Source organism: Hydractinia symbiolongicarpus, chromosome 8 (assembly GCF_029227915.1).
Source record: "Hydractinia symbiolongicarpus strain clone_291-10 chromosome 8, HSymV2.1, whole genome shotgun sequence".
In the NCBI taxonomy this organism is placed as follows: Eukaryota; Metazoa; Cnidaria; class Hydrozoa; order Anthoathecata; family Hydractiniidae; genus Hydractinia; species Hydractinia symbiolongicarpus.
The window spans coordinates 28,140,697-28,147,770 of NC_079882.1; positions in this window are offsets into that span (position 1 = coordinate 28,140,697).

Sequence of the window (7,074 nt, forward strand, 5' to 3'; positions counted from 1 at the left end):
TGTGTAATTAATAGAGAACGAACATTTTACTTGAAAGCATGACTTAGGAAAACACGAACATGAAATAACTCTGTCTGGAGTAGTACCCATGAGTGAAAACACCCTGTCTAAAATAACCCACAGTCGGAACTTCAATATTTCTATGAGTTTTAAGATAATACACACACAAAGATTAATTTACACCATTAACTACGACTGATAAAACAAAAAACAGAAATTTTTTAAAACAAAATTTATTTCGCTTCATGAGCTCTGGATTCATTTACTGCAACACCTCTTTGCGCAGAGCCACCTAAAAAGAAAAAATACTTTTGGTCAGAAAGTACAATGCCAGATTTACTAACTGTAAAGCTGGCCTGGTAATCTTTATGTAAAGCTAAAGCTCTGTACCTTATCTGTAGTTTTGATAACTGGGACGTTTTGCTGGCTGCAAACACCCTAGCTAGTAATTCACATTCTCTCCCGCAAGTCGTTAAACCTTTTAACCTCAAATACTTCCTTATATCGTCTACTTTCATGCTCTCTATTATTTTAAACTTCATGGCTACCTAACAACACTAACTACATCATAAACAAAATTTAATTGCAATTTCTTCGCTTCTTTCATCAGTTATTTTAACCAGTTACCAGTTGTTGGCTATTTTGTAAACGCTGCCAACCCCAATACCCCACTAACTAAATCAGGTAAACTGCTAAGTAAGGGTAAACTGTCTAAACGGCAACAATACGTTCCAACAAAGAGCTTGTTTATTAATAAACACGTGATAGATAGGCACTTACTGTTGTATAAAAGTATAAACGATATATGCCAGTGACGTCCACTAAACTCAGCATCATAATCTGGGCTGTTTGTGAAGCAGAAATGGGATATCACAGTCTCAAGTCTGTACCGACAGGATTGACGATCAGAATTCGGGACATGGACTATATCTAACAGAGTTGCATTTGACTAACTTCAACATTACTTAAATATAGAGCATAACGTATGTAATACTTCCGGTTACTATGATATTTGCTAGTTTTTTTGTGCTTTAGGAGAATGCAAAATGACTATTCAGGCGTTATATAACGCACGATGCCAAACATCAATTCCATGTTTGGAGGCTTTCTTTGAGGATGAAACGCGTAAAACCGCATGCATGATGCTCGCCATTTTGATTATCAACCTAAAACAGAATGTATTTTCTTACAAAGCGATAAACACATCAACTTTTCTACACTATTTTATTTCGACAACTATTTTACCCCCGTGACTATTAGTATCAGCAGTTCCTGATAATTATACTTTTCATTCAACTTAAGATTGCTATAGGTGTTAACAACACCGCTTTTGCATTGGAAAAAGTTTTCTACAACTCCAGCATGTGCATCACAATAATAGAAAATCAGTACAAACACAATAAAGAATAGGGAAACAACGTTAAATAAATAAAAAAATAGACCAAGGCAAATTTTATTCTTTGAATTACTCACTATTGTTATTACTATTAAAGGACTATTAATATTAAATGACTATTTCGGAAGGTTTTCTGACAGCTATTTCACTAGAGCATATATCCGTCACCTCTAGTTACTTTTCACCCTATTCAGCTCGGGCTTTTTGTTATTGTTTTTATAATTTTAATACTCCCAAAAGATCGAAAGAAGACGTGACTTTCATGCATCCAAAAGTAAGATTTCCTTTATTATTCTTATTTACAATATTTATGCTGCAAATTAAAACCAGAACTAAGACGTGATTTTTAAGCTGTCAATAGATCTACAAAAAATTTCATGCTGGTAAAGGGCTATTATTAAAAATATACATTTCAAAAATTTTCTGCATATAACTTGAAAGGTTGAAGACTCAGTGTAAACGCAGTTAGCTCCTAGTTAAGATTCTGTTTGATAATAATGACGACATCTTAAGAATACAGCTCCTGAAAGACAACGTGTATTCAGTTATGCTGTAAGCTTACCATTAACTTCTTATAACTATATCTTTTACTTACTATAGTCGCAAATTTCAGGTAATCTTACTGAATTTATCTAAATAACCCACCTAACATACGAAAGGTATTAGCTTGTGTGAACACAATTAAAACATGTGAACATGTGCTTAATTTAGAACTTAATTTCCCTAAAGCTGAATACAACAACAATATTGTCACTGTCGCAAGTAGCAGTTCTTTATATTTGCAAAACATGTGGTGTGCGTAATCAGGTTTCAGTTGACTTCTTTGTTCAATATATTTGCCCCACACATTTATATAGTAAGTTAATCTTCAACATGTAATATCTTTACATCCACTTTAACCATTTCTCTCCAATGTTGTTTTCTGCAGCCTAATCTCTACTCTAGGAAACACCGATACTCAAGATTCGTATGATGTGAACTCTTGGATTTATCCACAAGCTAAAGGAATACCTTATAAAAATATAATTATTCATCGGACAAATTTTTGTCACCTCCAAAATAATTCTCCACTTATGTCAACAAAAAATTTAGTCCGACGAAAACTTTCGTCGAAATCTAAACTTTATTCTGTATCAAAAACGGTTCAAAATATGAGAAACCGTCAGTTATGGCATACTGTAATAATCGAGTCAATAAAAAAAACAAATATCTTTGATTTATCAATTTTATTCTTACAAAAAATTGTTCTTATAAATAATCGTTCAGTCGTCTTTATTTTCTTCAAGTTCATCTCCACCTTCGTCTGTGGACGAGTATGAAATTATCGGCGGCTATTTCCTTTGCTCGATAACTTCACTACAGACATCCCCATCAGCTTTTTTTTCTTCCACTGCAAATTCGATTTCGTTGTCTTCATTGTCATCTTCTTCTTCTCCGATTCCTTCATAATCATACGAATACAAAAATGTTATGAACTGCTTCATTTTTTTATGTGTCAATGTCATGTGTCTTAAATGTCAACATCAAAGGGATTTCTAAACCACCTGCGGGAAAAGGTGACTGTCGGTATTGAGTGGAATGTACAAAACCATCTATTTTTCCACTCTCCTCTTTCAAAAAAAGGAATACACACCTTGATATTTCTCTCGAACATGTCCTACAGTTTTAGTTGTGGTGAAGTCTTTCCAACGTTTGCTCTGATAGCACAACAATATTGATCGATTTTCTTGGACGCATTATCGTCCTCGATTTCAACAGAAACAAGGACACCTTTTTTAACATCACTCCAAATGACTTTTTTTGTACCCATGGTATCCACGAGCAACTTGAAATCTTTTAGATGTTAAAAAATAAATATGATTTTCAAAATTATTGTTTTTTTTTGCTTTATCCCATAATTTTCTTCAGTTTTTTTTTTTTTTTATCACACATGACCAAAATTTGCACCAGCTACGTTTGGACAAAATTTTTTGTGGGAAAAAATATTCGTGGAACAAAATTTTTCACCGGACAAAATTTTCGTCATCTTTAAAAAATTTCGTCATTTTTGTCCGACATTGTTTTCTCCAATAAGGTAGTTCTAGTTATATATTTAGTCAAACTTTCTTTTATGTGGCGCCCGTTTTATTGGTCGTTCATTTTATCAACAGTTCAAGCACTAACTGCTTTTTTACAAAATTGTTAATACACTACACCTGTTCTTTTTATATACATCCCACCCTACAAACAGAGTAGTATGTTGGTTAACCATTTTTAGGGGAAATTTCATTATGCTGTGTTTGGATCATGGCAAAGTGTATTTAACTGGGCCTAAAATTCTTTTACTTTAACTAATATTCATTCTTGCTGAACATTTCGACAATCTGTTTTACAAATCCTGATTTTTGTTTGTTAATGACTTTCAACTAGCCAGAAATCGTTAAAATACATAACTATTAAATATTAATATTTTGAGTTTGTATTATGTCTTATACGCCACTTAAATCTAGTTTTATGTTTTTTTATAACTTTATTGTTGCACCTTTTTTTCAAATTATTAGACTCAACTTTATTTTCGTTAAAAACAAGTTGGATTGCATCATCAGCAACTGGGACGTGCCTACCATGCTGCTTTTAAAAGAATGCGAGAGAGAATAACAAATTCGTAGTGTTTGAAAGAAAGATGAATCAAGCATGAAATTTAAATCTTTAGAGTTGAAAATACATATTTTGTGGACACCGTTAGTTAGTCAGTAAGATACAAACCAGTGACCAGAATTGCGCTGGAATTCTAAGATTAACTATTTGTGTGCCTAACAAGTTCATAAGTAAAAATTAATCAGGGGGTTTGTTAATATAAGGTTGAAGCTTCTATGTATTTAAATCGTTTTTTACAACAGTTGCTACTCCTTTTTATCAGCTTTGTGAAACTTTTGTTCTTCTGGTTTTAATCAGTTAGCACGTTCGATTTTGCATATTTATGCATTTTCATATAACTATTAAATTATTCTGCATTAAATTCAAGTATATATATTCATAATTTTAAAACCACAAAACCATCCGAAAGATCTGTGGCTAGTTACTTTCGTCTCTTCCAATAATAAAATGTCAGATACTGCATTTATCTTGCGCCATAAAACAATAAACAAAATCCCCACTGAAACTAATTTAAAACCTCAAAATAAATGCATGAAGAATTTGTATATACAGGTCGTAAGCCTTTTTTCAGGAGCACGTTGTGGAATGTTGTTGGAGTAAAAAATGTTGCTCGTGATCCATAACCATGAACATGCTGCCAATTGCACTAAAACAGCAAAGAATGTTCGTAACCTGGAGGCTTTAAGGTCTTCATAAATTTAACTTTAGCTATTTAGATTTTGGTAGAAACAAGTACAAAAATTTAGCATAGTCATCAAAGAACAATCTTTTATTAAAAATTTATAGCAGAAAAATATTCCCTTTCATGCTGATAATAACATTATTAAGGTTTCAAAACAGGCACGAAACTTTTATTTTATAACAGGCAGCTGTCTTCACATTCGGGCACATATAATGCAATAAAGCATCTGTTATTGGCTCAATCTAGTCACTGGAACGAGAAATACAAAGAGCAATGCAAAACTGATTCAAAATTGAGAAATATTAAAAAAACTAAATTCTAGAAGAAATAAAACACAAAAATTGAGTATGAAAAATATTTAAAAGGTTTACCAAAATGGAATTTAATAGCTCTGAAATCATTTACATTTGCACTGGTTATAAAATAATGTTTCGAGAAGACATCAGGATCATTCGATATGCTTTCCATATCTCAGTACAAATACTGGCAGCGTTAGTTGTAGTGATAAATGGGATGTTTTTACTTGTATTTATAACAAGTTCAACGAGAAGACGCAGCGTGAAACTATTGTACGTTCTGTTGTCATTTTCAGATTTTTTGTATGGTTTATTCACACTCGGAGTGACAAGTGTGTCAGTGACTCAGGCTTTCGATAAGCAATGCAAGTTGCTAAATGTGTTGGATAGTGGCGGTTTTGCCTTTTGTACCATGTCGTTATGTTCAATTGCTGCAATCTCGGTAGAAATCTACTTAGCAATTATGAAACCATTCACACACGCGACACGAAGAGACAAAAATACGCTTGCAAAAATACTTGTTGGTGTTTGGATCATTTGCATTGTTCTTCCCATCATCTGCAAGTATTACTTACCGAATATGTGGGATATTTATGCAATTATTTGCTGGATATTTATTATCCTTTTGCTCTGTTTCATTATGTTGGTACAAACGACCGTTTATTTATATGTAAAACGTAATCCCAACATGCGCAGTGGAGACAAATATGCTTTTGCGACAACAGTTATTTTTACATGCACCTACTTTCTAAGTTTTATGCCAATCGCCACTATCGGGATATACTCTAAATTCACATCCCACAGAGCATTTCTTGAAAGCTACGTTATACCATGGACTAAAGTTATGACGGGGTTAAATTGTGTAACAGATCCTATTGTGTGCGTAATGAGAACAACCAAATGGAAAGAGTTGTTATTTCAGAAATCCCTTAAGACAACTGATACTTATACTGTAGAATCTCAGTTATAGCTCTGTTAATTCCAAATTTACTTGTAGAACCACAAATTGTTGTTGTGCTTCCTTTTGATAAGCACTGAGGCAGTAAACGACGTTGCAATCAACAAATATTGCATTGAAATATTCAGGAAGAAATGTAACAGACACTTTTGATTTAACTTTTAAAATATTTTAGAGTGCTTGTTGTAAGCCCTTAAAAAAAACACTTATAAGCTCTGAAGGTGAAATGCGATTCAATAAGTGTATGAAGAAAAAGTAACTGTGTTTTTTGGAGACAATGTGTTCCCACCAGAATAACGTCAGATCTTTAAAAACACAAAATAATAACCGCGAACGGACTGACCAACGGCTAGATAACTCTCTTTACTATGTAATGAAGACTAATTCATCAATAAAACCTTTTTTCTAAATTTATACGTATGTGTTGTAACCTTTTGTGTCAGCTGGTAACTTCTTAAATGCAAGTCCCTTGTAAATTGAATTTTATGATAGAATTCTTTTTAATTGATGTAGTTACAGAAGGAATATCTGACGCAGACATACTGAAATATTGTAGTTAGTGTGACAAATTTTCCATCAAGAAATTCACTATATATTAACTGTATAATTAAGATTTCGGATTACATCCGAGATCTTAATGAAACGGGCGGTCTTTTTCTTCTTCTTCTTCTTCTTCTTCGACCGATTTTTTAACCGATTGCCGTAACTTCACGACTTTTAAAGTCCGACCTAGCCTCGCTTCCTAGCTCTTCCATACCTATCTTAGTATTTGCAAAATTGGGAAAGAATGAAGAATGCGTTACGAATTTAATCACAAATATTGTTATAGATACTCCAGATAGATACTCCTTTAAATTTTTATTTCCAGTTATTTTTTTAACGAAGTGGATTTTGTTCAACTAAACCAAACCCTAGGTGTTAAGGCACGAGTCGTTTCTTTTGAGGGACCGACTTCGCCATATTGATTATACTCTAGCTTGTTCACCAATCTGCAAAGCAAAGTGTTTTGAAGTGAAGAGAAATATTTGGTTGGGTTAATATAGTTATTTAACTGCCTAAATTTCAGTTCTATCAACGTTTAAGATATTCTCAAAAATATCATCAC